Here is an 18,689-nt window from a genome sequence, read left to right on the forward strand (position 1 = left end):
CTGTGCTCCGCAACGGGAGAGGCCACAACAGTGAGAGGCCTGCGTACCGCAAAAAAAAAAAAAAGCTCTTCTCCCTTGAAGTCAAAAATATTATTGTCTTCATGTCTTCTCTAATTTTAGTTCTGATCTTTTTCTTTCTTTTTCATGTAAGCATTGTTGTTGTTACTGGCTTCACGCTAGCCTTGCTTACTATTCTAAAGTCTCTTTGGGGAGCGATCTTCTATTTCTTTGGATTCAATGATCACCCAGGTACAGTACACCAATGACTGCTCCGTCAGCCCCAGCTCTGACTCTCCTGAGCTCCAAACGCCATGTCCATAGTCCCTGGATATTTCCACGGCCTCTCAGGTAACTCAAGCTGCACTCATCCTGTATTTCCCCACATTTTTGCCTCCTCCTGTCTTATGTATCTTAAGAGCATTATCCATCTCTCAAGCTAGGAATCTTGGGGTCATCTTTGACCCCTCCCTTTCTCACAATGTGGGTTCTCCCAAGTCTGCCGTTTAGTCCTATATGGTAGGAATATTTGTAGGATTTGTAATATTCTAATTACAGAATCTCTTTCTATCTGTTTAGCTCTCCACATCTGTATTGTCCCTGTCCCAGTCTCAGGGACACCTGCTCCACATTCTCTTGAACTGGTCTCCCTGCATCCAGACTTTCTCAGCTGGCTTCCCTGCTGCTCTGGGGTGGGACTGACAGATCGACAGATCGTGGGTGTGCAAGCAGGGAGATCCACATTAGAATCCTGAAACAGGACTGTTGTAAGAATTCAATACACAGCACAGTGCCTGGCCCATAAGTAGTTCCTCCTCCTACTAAGACTTATTTCTCTATGTGTTTTTTTTCAATCCCCCATCTTTATTTTGTACTCAAAAATGTTTACTAAACTCTTCTAACAGTTTAATTACTCTAAGTTTTCTTAGTGAATGGGTTCAGTTATCTGAACCCATTCATTAGAATGTGAGCTCAACAAAGGCAGTGGTTTTTCTCTTTTCTTTACTAGTGATCCTCAGATCCTAGAAGTCTGGCACATAGCAGGTCTTATGTTTTTGAATGAATGAATTGATCAAGGAATGGCCAAAACTGTGGAGAGAATGGCTGCTACGGAGCAGTTAGGAGGTAGTGGGGAAGAACCTGTAATCTCAAATGTAGGCAGTTTGCTTCAAAAGGAAAAGGGAGGCAGCTGGGGAGAGAGGGGCACAGACAGTTAGAGACACAATTAAATTGTGATGAGTGAGAAGAAGGGTGAGTGCAAGATGCCAGGGGAAGGTCTGGAGAAAGGTATTTATATTGAGAACGAATGGATAACTGTGAGTTGGCCAAAGGAAAGGGGGACTCTATGAACATCCTTCCATAATAATAAATGTGTGTCTCTATCATTATAGCTGTGTAGTCTCCTATTGTATGTGTGTTCAACAAGGAAAATACCATTCTTTTTATTCTTTGGTAATTAGATCAGTGAAAAATCTCATTGTTGCTTGCATTTCTTTGATCATTACTAAGATTGAACACTTTTCCCATACATTTATTGGCTATTATTCACTCACCTCTGAGGAATTACTTGTTCATGACCTTAGCTTACTTTTCTGTGGGAGTTTATACATAATTTTTTAAAATGTACATAGTCAAATCTACCAATCTTTTTCTTTATAATTCCTGTCCTCATAGCCATACTTTGAAAATCTCTCTGTACCCCAAGATTGACTTTCCTTAATGGTTTGAGATTTCAGCTTTCTCCTATTCTGAATTCTTACTGATACTTGTATTTGCTGCTGGACTTTCTACTCTGTTTTGTTACTCTTTCTGATTACTTATGTTACCATGTTGTTTTAATTATCATGGTTTTAAAACATATTTTCATGCCTAGGAGTATAAGCCACTCATTATATATACTATACATAATGCATATTGTACATGTATACATGACATACATATGTAATTGTAACTTTTCCTATTGATATGATTACAAACTTATACAGGAGTTGCAAGAATGTTACAAGGAACTCTCCTATACTCTTTACCCAGATTTACCAATTATTTACATTTTGCTCTACTTACTTTATCGTTTATATTACCACTATCTCTTTCTTTCCTTCCCTTCCTCCCTCCGTCCCTATTTCCCTGTACACACACACACACACACACACACACACACACACACACACACACACAGTTTTAGCTGTTTGAGAATCAGTTGCAGACACAACTGCAGTGCAGATACCCTACATCCTTCAGTGTATATTTTCTAAGATCAAGGATATTCTCTTATATTTCTACAGTACATTTATCTAATTAGGAAAAATTAGACAAAGTCCATATGCAAAATTTGTCAGTTGCCCCAATAATGCCCTTTATAGATATTTATACCATGACCACCACCACCTTCCCCTCCACCCCACCCCCATGCCTCACCCCCCCAAGTCCAGGATTCAATCCAGGATCACACATCACATTGAGTTGTTTTGTCTCTTCCGTCTCTTTTATTTTGGAACAAGAGGTCCTCATTCTTTGTCTTTCTTGACCTTTTAAGACTACAGGTGAGTTGTAGAATGTTCCTCATTTGAGGTTTGTCTGACGCTTCTTCATGATTAAATTCAAGTTAGGCATGTTTTTGGCAGGGATATCATAGTAGCAATGCTGTGTCCTTCTTGTCATAGTATATCAAACATGCTGTCAGTTTGTGCCAGGACAGGGATGTTAGCTCTGATCACTGGTTAAGCTAGAGTCATCCAGATTTCTCTGATTATTTTAGAATTATTTTGTCACGTTCCCAGAAAAATCTTTTTTTTTAATTGTAAATCCATCTGATTTATAGATTAATTTGGAAAGAATTCGATGTTTTCTCTATTTTTAACGCCACTTTTCTGTCTCTCGTCAACATTTTGGATTATTTTTTCTTCTTATGAGTTCTACAAATTCCTTATTCAGTCTTAGGTTTTAAATATTTCTGACTGTAGTTGGAAACAGCATTTCTTTTTTCTTCATGTTTTCTTTGTTTTTTTTTTTTTTTTGCGGTACGCGGGCCTCTCACTGTTGTGGCCTCTCCCGTTGCCGAGCACAGGCTCCGGACGCGCAGGCTCAGCGGCCATGGCTCACGGGCCCAGCCGCTCCACGGCATGTGGGATCTTCCCGGACGGGGGCACGAACTCGTGTCCCCTGCATCGGCAGGCAGACTCTCAACCACTGCGCCACCAGGGAAGCCCCATGTTTTCTTTCTTTGTGTGGCTGCTAGATAGGAAGTCAACGTATCTTTGTAGATTTGTATAACTACCCATCTCTGATAGTTTTTATAGTTTATCATGATTCTCTTACATTTTTTAAGTGAATAATCTTATTACTTGCAAATAATGATATTTGTCTCCTGGGTTTGAATTCAGAGTCTACCAGTTTTTAGTTTGAGTATTAACACTTTCTAGCCACAGTTTCTTCATCTGTAAAGTGGGTATAGAAGTACTTTATATCACTGCTATGAAGAGTAAATGCTAAAATGCATATAAAACTCTCAGGACAGTATTAGCAAGAGATCAAGCTCTCAATATATGTAAGCTAGTTTTAGAAATTATAGTAAACTGGGCTTCCCTGGTGGCGCGGTGGTTGAGAGTCCACCTGCCGATGCAGGGGACACGGGTTCGTGTCCCGGTCCAGGAAGATCCCGCGTGCAGCAGAGCGGCTGGGCCCGTGAGCCATGGCCGCTGAGCCTGCGCGTCCGGAGCCTGTGCTCCGCAACGAGAGAGGCCACAACAGCGAGAGGCCCGTGTACTGAAGGAAAAAAAAAAAAAAAAGAAATTATAGTAAACTAATCTCATAATTCACGGCATAGATCCTGTACTTATCTTAATTTTTTTTTTTATGGACTGGATCTTTGTGGCAAATTTATATCCCAACCAATTATTGCTAATAATAGGAAAGCAATAAATTTTTCTATATTATTGTAATGAGCTTTTTTACTAAAATTACTAACTCTAATGCTTTTTACAGGTTTTACAGGTTTAAATTCATATAATCTGCAAATAATGCGACTAGTTCTTTTTCTTGTTTGATTACATTAGTCAGATTTCCTAGATCAAATTGTTCAATACTATCAGTTTATGATTTTGCTGAGACTAGAGTGTTTCACCATTTTAAGGTGTTGATTGGTTTGGGATTATAATTTTATTTTATTAACAATTTATTCTTCTAATCCTATCAAACTATAATTTTTTAATCAGGAAGTGAATTTTATTAAGTGCTTTTCAGCATCTACTGAAATGAGAATCTGTTTTCCACTTTTTTCTGAGATTAATAGATTGAAGTAATTAATTCTTAACAAATATTCTAACGTTGAACTGTCTTTGCATTGTGGCATATAATCTATTTTGTTATAATTGTTTTTACACTCGCTTGCTTTACTAACAGTTTATTAAGATTTCTGCATCTATATTCCTAAGAGATATCAGACTATAGATTTTTGTTTTGCTTGCTTTTTGTTTGCGGGCACTGTATTTTTCTGTTCTTTGCAGCAAGGATCTGTGAATTTTATTAAATGAACTGGAAATCTTCCCATCTTTTTCTGTTCTCCAGAATGGCTTGAATAATACAGAAGTTCTGTTCCTTAACATTTGCTTATAAAATAACTTGGTACTAGTGGCTTTTGGAAAACTGGATTTTACTTTCTAATCATTGCTACAATTTCTTTCATAATTATCATCATTTTGGGATGTCAAAATTGTTTCATGGGTCACTTTGGTAACAGCTTCCTCTGAAATCATCTATTTCTTACAAATTTTGAAACTTGCTAACATAGAGTGTGTATACTGTTCTTCATCGTATATTTTATGTTTTATTCCTAAAGTAGTGTATTTGTACTTTCTCCCTGGTTCAGGCTACCTTTGGCAGAAGCTTTGATCTTTCATTGTCATTTTAAAGAGCCAATTCTTAGGTTCATCAATTCTACAGTTTGCTAATTGATTACTTCCTACTTTTGTATGTCTCAGATCTTTCCCTTCCACATTCTTTAGATTTGTGTACGTCTCTGTCATCTTAGGTACTATATTTAATTCATTTTGATTTGTTCCGATTTAATAACAGTAATCTTAGTTGCATTGTGTCCCATAGAGTCACAAGAGTTTTGGAACTGGAGAAAATTGTCAAAACCATATCATTCAAACCCTTTGTTTTCCGTATTAGAAAAGCAAACAGGTTAAAGACTTGTTCACAGCCAGCCACCTGCAGAACCGAAGTATCAAACAATTTTCCTGATTCTCTTTTTCTACTCCAGCACTCTTCCTGGATGCTTAACCAAGAAAAGACATGAGAATAAAGCAAAGAGGGATAATTTCTGGTGGGAAAGTGACTTGTTTACAGCTTGGGAAGCCCCTCAAAAGACCAGGACTTAAAGTAGCCAGCTAAGGGCTTTCTGAGCACTGTTTTCTCTGTCTCTGGGACAGAGGTTAGTATATGTCGACACAAGCTGACTAAATAAACCTGTTGATTCAGGAAGGGTGCAGGGCCTGTAGAGGGCAGCTTTGGAACTAGACTTCAGACCAGTGGAGCCACACCTGTCGTAAAGGAGTTCACATTGCTTCAACTGCCCAGCTCTGAACCAGACCTCCCAGGTGAGAGAACCTCCCTCTTCCCACTCAGAGTTCCAGTCTGACCGCTCCTTCCACCCCTGCCCATTGTATCCTGACCTGATTGCGTTTTCACCCTGCATCCTGACCTGATTGCGTTTTCACCCCAGAGACGCCTGGAAGAAGGATTGCCATCTGCTTGAATTATAGCTCCCAGGGCAGGGCCAGGAAGCTCAGCAGTGGGGGTGGGGAGAGGAGAAAAGCAAATGGAGTAAGAGCAGCTCAAGTGATGAACAGGCTGGCCTGTGTGTAACTGTTAAGCGCCCTCCATTTTTCTCCTTTCTTGCCCTAACTTGTATTAGTGAAGGTGGTGGAATGGGGCAGGAAACAAAGTGGTGTAGACACGGATTCAAAAATGAGTTTTTCTGGGCTTCCCTGGTGGCGCAGTGGTTGAGAGTCCGCCTGCCGATGCAGGGGACACGGGTTCGTGCCCCGGTCCGGGAAGATCCCACATGTCGCGGAGCGGCTGGGCCCGTGAGCCATGGCCGCTGAGCCTGCGCGTCCGGAGCCTGTGCTCTGCAACGGGAGAGGCCACAACAGTGAGAGGCCCGCGTACCGCAAAACAAAACAAAAATGAGTTTTTCTTCCTTTTTACTTACAAAGGCTTATGAAAGTTCATTACTTTCATTTAACATTGGATACTGGTGATCTTTTGAGAATGAAGATGTAAAAAGATGGATGTGTGTGTACAGACGTGTGTTTTTAGCTACATATGTACCTACGCACACACATTTTACACACATGGAAGAGTCTGAAACCCAAGGGAATCTTGTGATGGAGCCTCTTTATGTAAAGTGATGAATGTTTTTGCCTTGGGAATAATTTTACTCCTTCTTTAAGTGTCTGTTTTGTCTGGGTGTTTTACGTTTTATATAGAATAATGCTCAGTATATATTTTTTATTCCTATTTTTTGCCCTGCATGAAGATAAGAGATGTTTTACTGCTGTTACCTGGAATGACCTGTAAAAGTCAGTGCAGCTCACAAAAATTCCGAGTCCACCGATGCTTAGTAAGGACTAACTCTGTGCCCAGGGGCTTTCACAGGAATTATCTTGTTTACTCTCCCTTAGCCACTTCCTGCATAGTGAATGCTGTCATTCTTGCTTTACAGATGAAGATGCAGAAGCTCAGAGAGGTTAACTCACTTACCCTAGATCACACAGCTAATAAATGCCAGAATCTAAAATCAAACCCAGATCTTCTGATTTCAAGTTGGACATTCTGTCATCTGCCTGCCAGACCAAAGCCATGTCATGCTACATGGTCAACTCCTTAAGGTCTAGGATAATGCCTCATTTATCTTCATACAGTGCCTTGTCAGCTGTTTCCCAGGAGATTATATACTTTGTGGATTATTACCTTTTATTGATTTTTATTTTTTCAAGATATTACATGCGCATTCTTTGAGAGATCAGGTAACAAAGCTATAAAACCTTTCAAAACTAGACATCTCCTGACCCACCACCCTACATAATAAGTTTTTTGTTCCAGAATTATTCCATGCAATTTGATTTAGAACTTGAAAGAGAAAGGAATAAGAAATTGCTTTTACTTAGCAAATACTATATCCCAGGCAGAATGAGTTACATTTCCCCAAAGGTATCTTATTTCATCCTCAGAAGGACTCTCACTTATCCTGGGACTCCAGCCCCTGTGCTGTTTCCACCTCACTGGACTGCCCCCAGTGCCATGAGAAACACATCTATTATCAAGTGTCAAGATCATCACCTGATGGTTAATATACCATGTGGAAGTTCACTTGGTTTTCAGAAGCTCTTCCCTCTAGTCACAATTGATTGGTTACTAATAAGTTAAAAAAGAAGTTAAAGCAATCTGCACCAGCACTTATTTTAAATGAAAACCAAGTATTCATCCCTATTCTCTTCTTTCTGAAAACCGATGTACATCTTAAAACTTTATTTGAATTTTTGTAGTTGGAAGCTACACAAGTCAGAAGTAGTATGTAATTTTTAAGTAAATGTTCTTCTAAAATATTGCATTTTATCCTCCCCCTGACCCCCCACTGCTTTTTTCCTTTTTTTTTGCGGTACGAGGGCCTCTCACTGTTGTGGCCTCTCCTGTTGCAGAGCACAGGCTCCAGACGCGCAGACTCAGTGGCCATGGCTCACGGGCCCAGCCGCTCCGCGGCATGCGGGATCTTCCCGGACCAGGGCATGAACCTACGTCCCATGCATCGGCAGGTGGACTCTCAACCACTGCGCCACCAGGGAAGCCCTGCCTCCCACTGCTTTTTATTATTCAAGGTTTACCCTGGCTGTTCTTTATAGTAGCCAGACAGTTCATCTGGTCAGGTGTTGTTCTCTTTGGTTCATTAAATTGTAAATTCCTCAAGCTCAGGAATTTTTTTCTTCTTTTATTCCCACCTCCCTTCCCTGGACTTACATTGCTGATACATAAAAGAGCTCAGTAAATGTGTGGTGCATTGAATGGAATGGAACTGTAGCGTTCATCCGCCTCACTGGACTTGGTGGGTGTCCTGGTTGTCCGTCCACCAGCCCTGTGGTGTGTTTAGAGACCAGTGCTTCCAGAAGCGGACTGAGGTCCCTTGGAATGGGGCTGTTGTCATTGCCCAAATCTATTATGTATCATTTAGAATCAAAACTATACGTCAGTTAAATTAGCACTAGCATTCTCTTCCCTCTTTCTCTTTACTTTTACTTTACTTCTCTTTACTTTTACTTTTTTTACTTTTACTTTTACTTTACTTTTTTGTGATTATTTGCACTCAACTCCTTTTGAAACTTAACCAAAGCAGTTGTTTGTAGTCATGTTTGAGCCATTTGTGAATCAAGAAAATCAACCTTAGAAGGTTAGAGTCAAGTGTTCAGGCCTTATCTTGCCATATCAGCCTTTTACCTACATATTTCAGTGGGTATTGAACTCATTTTTCTTTTTCTAACTTCCTGTCTTCTGCTGATGTCAACTAGTTAGGTATTTGTGTTTAAGTGTATGAAAATATAACTCCTGCAGCCCCAAACTTCTTCTAGAAGCTGCAGGGACTCAGAAGACATGGTTCTCCTGGCATCCACCTCCACTCCCCAGTCTTAGCCCCAGGAGCCTGGCACGGGTAACCCCACTATGTAAGGAGAGTGAACCTCCAGTTCCACAGCCGAGCAAGCAAAGGTGTGTAAGACATGAGTTACACGCCAGCGAGGGAGAGCGATGCGTGGGCAGATCAACTATACAGCAGTGTAGGAAAGGTGATGGTGAATAGTCGAGCAAGGGAGTTAGGAGCTCAGAGGGGCAACTAAGGCAGCTGGGAAAAGCCAGAAACAGTTTCTTAATGGAGCCTGGAGAATTGGGGTTGGGAGAGGAGAGAGGGGTGGTGCAGGGAGCGAGCGAAGGGAATTAAGGGGTGAGGAGAGGGTAAGAAAAGGACTCCAGGAGGAGGTGGCCACGTGAACTAGGGCACTCACTGAGCGATGGCTGGGAGTGGGGAGTGTTCAGGGCACCGACCGCGTGCAGCTGAGCATTGCTGAACAGGCACATGCAAAGAAGGCAGTTGTAAGAGGTGAGAGTAAGGAAGCGAACTGGCACCAGGTCATGGAGGAGAGGCTTGGTGGTGCCAAGGTGCTGAGTGGAACCGTCATTGCCTTTCCACCTACAGACCCAGGCAGCCTTGAAGACAATTTAAGCAGAAGGACCTGCCATTTGTCTTTTCAGTGGAGCCATTAGGCACCAACAGTGAGGACGCGTGTGAGGGGCAGAGGCAGAGAGAAAGCCATCGCAGAGTCTAGGCAAGAGTTAGTGGAGACCTGCCTTAGGACAAGGGTGACAGGAATAGAGGAAGCGATGAATTCAAAGTGGTAAAATTGGCAGCACTGGGTAAGCGCTGCGTGTGGTGGCGGGGAGAGGACGGAATTTAGAATGATTCCCAAGTTAGAGATTCAGGTGGTCAAGACAATTCAGGAGGGGTAGCAATTTAGAGCCCATGATGATTTCAGTTCTGGACCTGTTGAGCCTCGGGTGACCTTGAGTATCTAGATGGAAATATCCATCATGTAGTTGGATGTGAGCCCCGTGATGAGGTGGTAGCATAGTTCTGAGGAGTTTATGTATCTGAAGAACACACAGCCACTACTTGAGAATGCGAGCACAGGGTGATTAGATTTTATCCCTTGGCTAATAGTACCTGTCTAAAAATTCCAGGCTGCTTAGACATACGGGATAAAGATATAGACGTGTGTACAGACACACACACACACACACACACACACACACACACGTGTATGTGTGTGTGTGTATATATATATATGTATATATATATACACACACACACACCCTGCTCCCCTCCCCCACTGAGGATTAGTAAAATAGTAAATATCCTGTGAAGCATTGCATCAGAAGAAGCGTTTGCAAGGAATGTAGACAAAACAAGATAAACCAAAACCACATACCTCCTCCAAAAAAAGAGCAGTGCATGTAGAAAATTACAGCTTTGTATCCACGTCAAGGAAGAGTGTTTGACAGCTACAGGATGTGAGAAGGAGATTCAAATGACCAGTTTGTTTGGTTTGGGGAAAAAGAATGTTCACATGAAGTCACAAGAGAACCCCTTACATCCTCCGTATCGCATTAAAGTCACCATTAATACATCCCCGGCCCACTCACCCTAACAATGTGTTTAATGTGTTCACCCAGCCATTTTTCCCCCCACCCCGGCCCCCGTAAGTATGAAACTGTACAAAATACTACTGATTTTTTAGATCTGGACATTCACTAAAGTCATTCTGATATTTCAAAGTGGAAGTTAAACTAGATGTTTTCTAGGGAGAAGAAGCTTCGTATGGATATCTGTAGATCACGATATACACAGCGGGCCCTCCGTTCTCTGCTGGTTCTGCATTCTCGGATTCAGCCAACTGCAGCATTTTACAAAGGGACTTGAGCATCGGTTGATTTTGGTATCAGCTTTTGGGGGTCCTGGAACCAGGGCCCTTTGGATACCGAGGACGACGGTGTTACCTTACTAAACGACAACTCAATACAGGGAACTCTTGTATCAAGTGATTTAAAGAATTTTATTTCTTATGGCTCCTCTCCTGGAATGGCAAAGAAATAAAACATTTGTAACAGTTGATGAATACTATATCATTTTTTCAAGTCTGAGTTACACTGAGAATCCTATGCTAGTTTCTCCAAGACTCCAAAATTTTCCAGAATTCTTCAACATTTCATTACTGTAAGAATTCCCTCTCAGTGTAGGAAAGGGGAATTAGAGAAACTACAGTTATAAATACCTGACCTTTCAGGTCAACAATAAATAAAAATAAAGGCCTGACAAAAATAAAGACACACACATGCTGGAGCTGAGGTAGTGGTTCATCTTTTGAGAATTTCAGAAGTATTACTGTGGGAAAATGGAAAACCACAAAACAGCATGTATTAAATTCCTAGTCAAACTTCTGCATCTCTGTAAAGACCAAAATGAAACCACAAGCGATCATAGATGGCAAAAAACTGACTTCCCTAATAGGGTAGCATTTCATCAAGGTGGTGTGATAGCTGATCTTTGTGGAGAAACTTGTTCAACAACAAGAAGAATACAGGTTTGTGTATCACAGAGTAACTGCTGATTGAGTGAGAACACTGTTGAGTTTCAGTTATTTTCTGTCTACTTGGAGGACAATCTGTAGAAAAATATAATTATATTTTGACTTCCCTTGCCCCCTTCCAACCGTTGGCATGTGTTGCAAGAGTAGAAACTCACTTCTTCAGTTTCCTGGATAAATTATCAAGACAGTTTCTGTGGCTTGTATTGGACTCCTGAGCCTGATATAAATTGTTTGAAGTTACTTTCTCTGGTCCGTCTTCTTTAGCACAGGCAAAAGTAGTTGATTTTGTATTGATTGCATAGCACCGAGGTCTGTTCTCCTTGTAGGGGAGGGGGGACCTGGCAAACAACGTGCAGGGATTTAAAGCTTGTTCGTTTCTTCTACACGGGCAGTCACGAGGCCCAAGAGGCCATTAACAAATGGCTTTTTGTTTTGCAGAACATTAGGGTCAAAACATACTAATAGTTGTTTGTTACCTAGAAAACAGGGGGAAAGAAAGTTCTCTATTCAGCCAAGTTTGGAAAATGCCAGTTAAACAGAGTTAAGTAGGATCGATTCTTTGCTGCAAGATTCAAGAGTCTTCAACATGGACCCCTGCATGGTGACGCTACAAAAGAGATTTGTTCGCAGAATTTCCTAGACGTTTCTTACCTAGGCACGGCTTTGTCACACAGACCCACTGTTTGAAAATCGTGGGTTAAGGCACGGACTCCAGAAGTTCTGTAAACACTTGACCGTGTGGCCTGGGGAAAGCCTCAACTGATACACAGCTTTGGTTTCTTCGGCCCTATACACTGTCTTTAAAAACATGAAGCCAACATTTACAAATCAGGATATTTCAATACAAAAATCAGGGTTGCAAGCTTCTCTTGAAAAATCAGAGGATGAGGCAGACTGGGCCTTCAGTACTCCACAAGCACAGTCCACTGGACCTTGGGAAGCCACTGCCCTTCAGGGGAGAGATGTTCACCCCATTCATCACTGTCTACCCACCCCATTTCCGTACACACGACAGCCTCACTCGTTGATCTCCCTTGGGTGGCTCCAGGCACACTGGCCCCTCCCAGCCGCATGGTACCCTTCACATGGATGAGAGGGGGCTCTGAGGTTGAATCTGGGTGGGTGGTGGATGGCAGGACAAAGCCTGGAATCTGGAACCAAATATGCCAAAATGTTGACAGGGGTTGTCATGACTCATGAGGTTATAAAGTGTTTTCTGCTTCTTTTTATTTACTTTTCTGTGCTTTCCAAATATTCTGCAACAAACATATTTCCTTTGTAATAAAAAACAGAATTAAAAAAGAAAAAACAGCTAGAAAGAATCTGAAATAGGGATTTTTTTTGAGATTTAGCTGCTATGAAAATATCTCCCTTCCTTTAAATCCTGATTACTAATAGAACTTATAAAACCAGTAAGAGAAGCATGAATTTATGCAAGAAACCAAAAATAGGTCTGCTTCAAGAGTTGTCTTAAGATCCTGTCTCTTAGCTATTCATCATGAGTTAATGATATAAATTTGTAGTTATATTTTATGGAGGTGGGGTTGAAAGATGTTGGTTTGGCTTATATGAAGTTTGGTTTCTGATACTTGGACCTTTCCTAGCTTCTAGAATATGATAAAAAAAATAAATCACCTTTTGTATGGAAAACGATAAAAATAAATAAGTAGAAGGATAGTTAGATCTTTCTGAGATGATAGAGGAAGCTGGGAGAATTGAAGTGGGAAATTAAGGCCCACCTTACTTACTGGTGAAGATAGTTCCAAGTTTTGATAAAATTTCCTCCAAGCAGGCTAGGACTCAACAGTGAGTAAACAGACATGACACATTCTTAAATCTTGCGTGAAACAGACATTTGGAATCCTTAGTTGGAATTTAATTCCTGGACAAAGGAAATAAAAGGGCGGCTCCTTTCAGCACCTGAGGGAGAGATACTGGAAGGACACCATTGGAAATTTCTCTTTTGATTCAGTTGTCAGTTGCTCTTTCCTGATCATAAAAGAAGGCCCAGAAATGAGGGTGGGGCAAAGGAGATGCTTTGTGGATAAGGATGAGGAACCAGGGAGAGGGAAGACAAAATCAGAAGGGAAAAGCCTGGAGGTAGCTGGGAAACAAAGAATCAGAGGGAAAATGTATATTTTAGAGAGTTTGGTATTAAAGGAAGACTAGGCTTGGTTGTAATCAGTTACTGCTGCAGTTTCTTGGCCTCTCTTAACGAGTTTCCTCCTCTGTCAAGTAGAGAAAATGGTAGTACTGCATGAGAAATGTCAATACTTAGCATAGTACGTGACTAGAGGGAATACACAGTAAATACTATTACGAGCATTGGATTAAAAGAAAATGTTGCTATGTTTTACATTGACTTCCAGTTTTTGGGTGGTGATAAGAGAATGTCTCATAGGATATGACAACAAAAAACAAGTTGGTATCTTGAGATTTGTTTCATGGCCTTGTACATGGTCCATCATTTTTTTAGATGTCCTACAGAAATTTAAGACATTGTTTTTGGGTACAGAGTTCTCGGCCCACTGGATCAGGCTTTTTAATTGTGATATTTAAATCTGTTTTCTTACAGTTGCTGGTTTTTTTTTTTTGACCGCTTAATATCAGCTTCTGAAAAACTTTACTCTTACTTTTGTTTGCATAAGAAGCAATACGATGTTTGTAAAAATGCTAACCATATGAAGCTAAACTGGGATTTAAATGGCCGTGAGTTATAAAGTTTCTCTATTGCCCACACCTGAATTTGCACAGAATAGAGCTAGCTCAATGACTAGGACATTTCACATTTATTCATTAAATAGGTAGTGTCACCTGAATAATCAGTGCAGTGTTTGATCCAGCTCCAAAGCCACTGAAGGCATTCATGCTGCCCACTTACCTCTGGAAAGTTCAAATCGTAGAATCTAAAGGACATCGGCAGTGTCGGAAATTGTGGGAAGAATCTTCAGACTAGGTCATTTCATCCAGTCCTTGGGTGTTTAGCAAGGCTGCACCCAAGTCACCTAAGATAACCGATGTTTATCCTGATCGTGAAGTTCTTTGCCCTAAAAGATTGCACACTTTTGCTCGGTGGCTTGTGAGGAAACTTCCTGTTAAGATGTGCCTTCTTTTTTTTTTCACTGCAGTTTTTTACTCTTTTACTTCTCCATTCATTCTGTAATATTTATTGAGCACCTTCTCTGGGCAACTCACTGTAACAGTGAATGTGTTACCTGGGAGTATCGTGTAGACATCTTTCGGGCATTCTTGGAGTTCTACAGTGTGTAAATTAAACACTAAAGACATAGTTCAGGATAAGAAAATTTCAGTGAAAATAACTCACATAACACTTGAGTCCATGTATATTTTTCTCTCACTCTTGAAGTAGATGATGGAATAAGAAGATTGTTTTCACTTTTATTTATTAATTTTATTAGCTGAAAGCCGGAACATGTCTGAATCCTGGCCGAATGCACTGGGAGGAGGTATAACGTTGCCTTTTTAAAAGAAGTTTTATTGAGGTATAATTGACATATAATAAATTGCTTATATTTGAAGTATAGAAGTTGATTCGTTTTGACATATGTGTACACCTATGAATCCATCACCCCCCAACATTTCAAATCTAGAACACTACGGAGAAGTTTGGCATGGGGCTTTGGACTTCACGTCATTGGCACACGGATGAAAGTTGCAGTCATGGCTGAGAACGTCTGCTGAGCGCCACTAATAATTCCTGCCATCGGAGTGACAGCAGTCACTTGCCAACCTGGTTTTAGCTACTGCATTTCTGAGGTTACACCGTCTAGTATTTGGACAAAATATTTTAAAAGCTTCGATTCTCTTATGAATGCAAATTTCAGTTTAGTTCCTTAAGCCGAAGAATAACTATCCATCCTTCCTCTCAGAGACCACGTGGGTGTGTCAGGGACGTAGTACAGGGAGGAAGATTTGTTTATGCTGTACCTTCTCACCAGAGAACTCCACAACAAGCCCAGAAAAATGTGTCCTTAAGCCCTACCTTAATTTGAGAAAAGGCCCTGCAGTTATGCTGGTATTTTGCTGAGACTTGCAAAATTGAACAAAGAGGAATGCAAGTGCAAATGAAGTAGGATTTCAAGCCAGTAAGACCTGGTTCTAAAGATTTTTTTAAAAGGTACAGTCTGCATGACATTAAAAACTTGCCTAAGAGTCTGCTTCAGGAAATCTCTGTATCTTAGACTCTGGAATAAATAAAGATGATTCAGGAGAAGGGTTATTTACTGGAGCCAGATTTTTTTAAATGCCTTTTTACATTTTGTTAGGAATTACCAAATTGTTTGAACAGGTTAGAGCCAGGTTTTAATACTGATTTTTTTTAAAGGAGGTGTCCTCTGTATGTCTAATTTGTGGTGGTGTTTGAAAAGATATGTAATAATGCCAACTTATGGTTTTTCCTCCTGTTCCCAATTTGCTAGGATCGCTCAATCTCACTTTTCCAATGTCTGTACTTTTGCATGATATAATGCCCCAGTGTAGGTACGGGATTGCTGTGTTTGCCATTTTGTGGGCATTTGGTGTGATGTCACGTCTTAGTGCCTTTGCGCTGTTTCCCTTCATCTGCCTTGTGAACTCTCCGCTTCTCCCCTGAAAACGCTTCACTTCCCATTCCCCTCCCATCAGGAAGAGCTGACCGAGTAGCTTTTTTTATGTCACCTCTGCACAGAGTGATCTCTCTGTGTTCCAGTAACTCGTTTGCTATAGGTCTGCTCCCTTCCTAGATCAAGAGGTTCTTGAGAGCAGAGACCTTGGACTTCGCATGGTGTCAGACACATAGCAGATGTGTCCAATCAGGGGGCTTGCCAAAGAGAAGGAACGAGGGAAGGAGAGAAGAAAATACCCTTCTAAGGAGCCCCGGAAGAATCTGAGCAGAAGGGACCTGAGACATAGGAGGAAAACAAGAGATAATAGTGTCATGGACTCCAAGGGAGCAGAGAATTTGAAGAGGGCAAGGCTGGTCATGAGTGCTAATTGCCAGGGAGAGCCAATGAGATAAGTACTGCAAATATCCATTGTATTGTTAGGAACTGAGAAAAGATTTCCTCAGCCATGGTCACACCCTAGGTAATACTGCAGGTGCGTTAACAACACCAAGCAGAGATGTGTTGGCAGTAAGTGGTGGCAGGTGACCTCTCAGAGGGATGTGTCAGTGGAGTTCCTTGGCTCGGGGATAGCCTTCATTATGACGTTCTATACGATGATTTTTTTTTTTTCCTGGTGGCAAACCCACTGAATAATTGGTCCTCTCAGTTTACAAACTGAATGAAGAGTTCAAAACTCAGAAATATTTGCAGGATATACAGTACAGCAGAGTCAGATTGAGGTTTGGAAGCTCATTGGTTGAATCTTAACAGGCCTAAAATCTTGGTGGACCATTTCTCAAAAGGTGATAAGGAGCAAGGTGGTTACAGTTGTAAAACTGTACAGTTCTCAACTTGCAGCCTTCTCAAAAAATCCACATAATTTAGTAGTGCTATTTAAAAGCTATCAAAATTCACAAGGAAATTATAGCTGCAAATGAGGAAATAAATATCTTTCTATGGAATATTTGAACATTCTAAAAGCAAGAAGACAGTGTCTTATTAGCAGGAGGAATAAAATGTTCATGAGCTGGTAACAGCATTTAATAAAAAATACACAAGTTCTTAACAGAATAGAGTCACAGATGTAGAAAATAAACTTATGGTTACCAAGGGGGAAAACAGGGGAGGGATAAATTGGGAGACTGGGAGTGACACACACTACTGTTTGTAACATAGATAACTAATTAGGATCTACTGTATAGCACAGAGAACTCTACTCAATACTCAGTAATGACCTATATGGGAAAAGAATCTAAAAAAGAGTGGATATATGTATATGCATAACTGATTCACTTTGCTGTAGAGCAGAAACTAACACAACATTGTAAGTCAACTATACTCCAATAAAAATTAATTTAAAAAACAAAGAAAGCTCTAAGGCTTTTGGTGCCACACAGATTAAATTTAATCCATTTTGGTCAAAAAAAAAAAAAAAAAAAACAAACCCAAAACACAAGTTCTTGAAGAATAAGAAATTAAAAGAATTCAAAAGAGATTAATATATTGGGTTTTTAGGAGAATGGAAACTTTTAAAATGTAATGGTTATTAAATGTATAGGAATAGAAAATGTCCAGTTATAAATCTTAAATTACTTAACTATGCTATAAGTTTTAAGATTTCTTTTAGCTCAGAGCCTAATATATCATCATTCCTTTGACTACCTGAAAAAAAATGAAATTCCACTTTTGCTGGTAGTATGAAGGAGGGAGGAATGGCCTTAACAATACAGTTTGTGAATATTCTCGTTTAGCCCAAACCAAGCGAAATTATTTGTGGCCGATTATCACTCATGTTGTCAGCCAATTTAAATATTTTGAAAAGAAAGTTTACTTTTTTTATGTTCACAAATTTAATACTATTTTAAAATAAAATTGTCCTTTTTTTCATTACCCTAAAATTTGAATAATAGCAAATTCAAGCTGTTCTCACTTTTCTCTTTGAGAAAATATAGTAAATGAGCTAGATTCATATCTGTTTATATTCCCAATGAGTGGAGAATAGTTGGGCAGGAGAGGAATTAAATTGCGCCTATCAGGAACCCTGAGCCCTCTCTTACATCGTTTTATTTTTAGAGGATCAGGAGATTAGGGGCACCTTCACAAGTAGGGTAGGATTTTTTTTCCCTAATTATGATTTAAATCTCAGGAAAATGGAATACGTTTATCTAAAATGCATTTTAATATGCAGAGTCTCAACATGAATACTTTATTTTTAAAGCATAAATCGGAATTCTCCTTCTGTTTTCTCATACTTTCATTCCATGGATCTTAAAGATGTCCTGACAGCTGGGTTACACGGGGAAGGCCCAGTTAGATCAGCCAGACCATTCCTCCCTCCCTCAGTGATGCAGTGGAAATCTGCCTAAAACCAAGAATTGTGCTAGGAAAATAGAGAAAGACTTCAGAGTTCTTTCAGATTTCATATATACATTTAATAATGCAACATGGTGTTCTTTTGTTTTTTTTTATTTTATTTAATTAATTTATTTTTTTCATTTTAACATCTTTATTGGAGTATAATTGCTTTACAATGGTATGTTAGCTTCAGCTTCACAACAAAATGAATCAGTTATACATATACATATGTCCCCATATCTCCTCCCGCTTGCATCTCCCTCCCTCCCACCCTCCCTATCCCACCCCTCCAGGCAGTCACAAAGCACCGAGCTGATCTCCCTGTGCTATGCGGCTGCTTCCCACCAGCTATCTACCTTACGTTTGGTAGTGTATGTATGTCCGTGCCTCTCTCTTGCTTTGTCACAGTTTACCCTTCCCCCTCCCCATAGCCTCAAGTCCATTCTCTAGTAAGTCTGTGTCTTTATTCCTGTTTCACCCCTAGGTTTTTCATGACATTTTTTTTTCTTAAATTCCATATATATCTGTTAGCATACGGTAT

The sequence above is a fragment of the Leucopleurus acutus genome (genome assembly GCF_964270905.1).
Source record: "Leucopleurus acutus genome assembly, chromosome: 18".
Taxonomy (NCBI): Eukaryota; Metazoa; Chordata; class Mammalia; order Artiodactyla; family Delphinidae; genus Leucopleurus; species Leucopleurus acutus.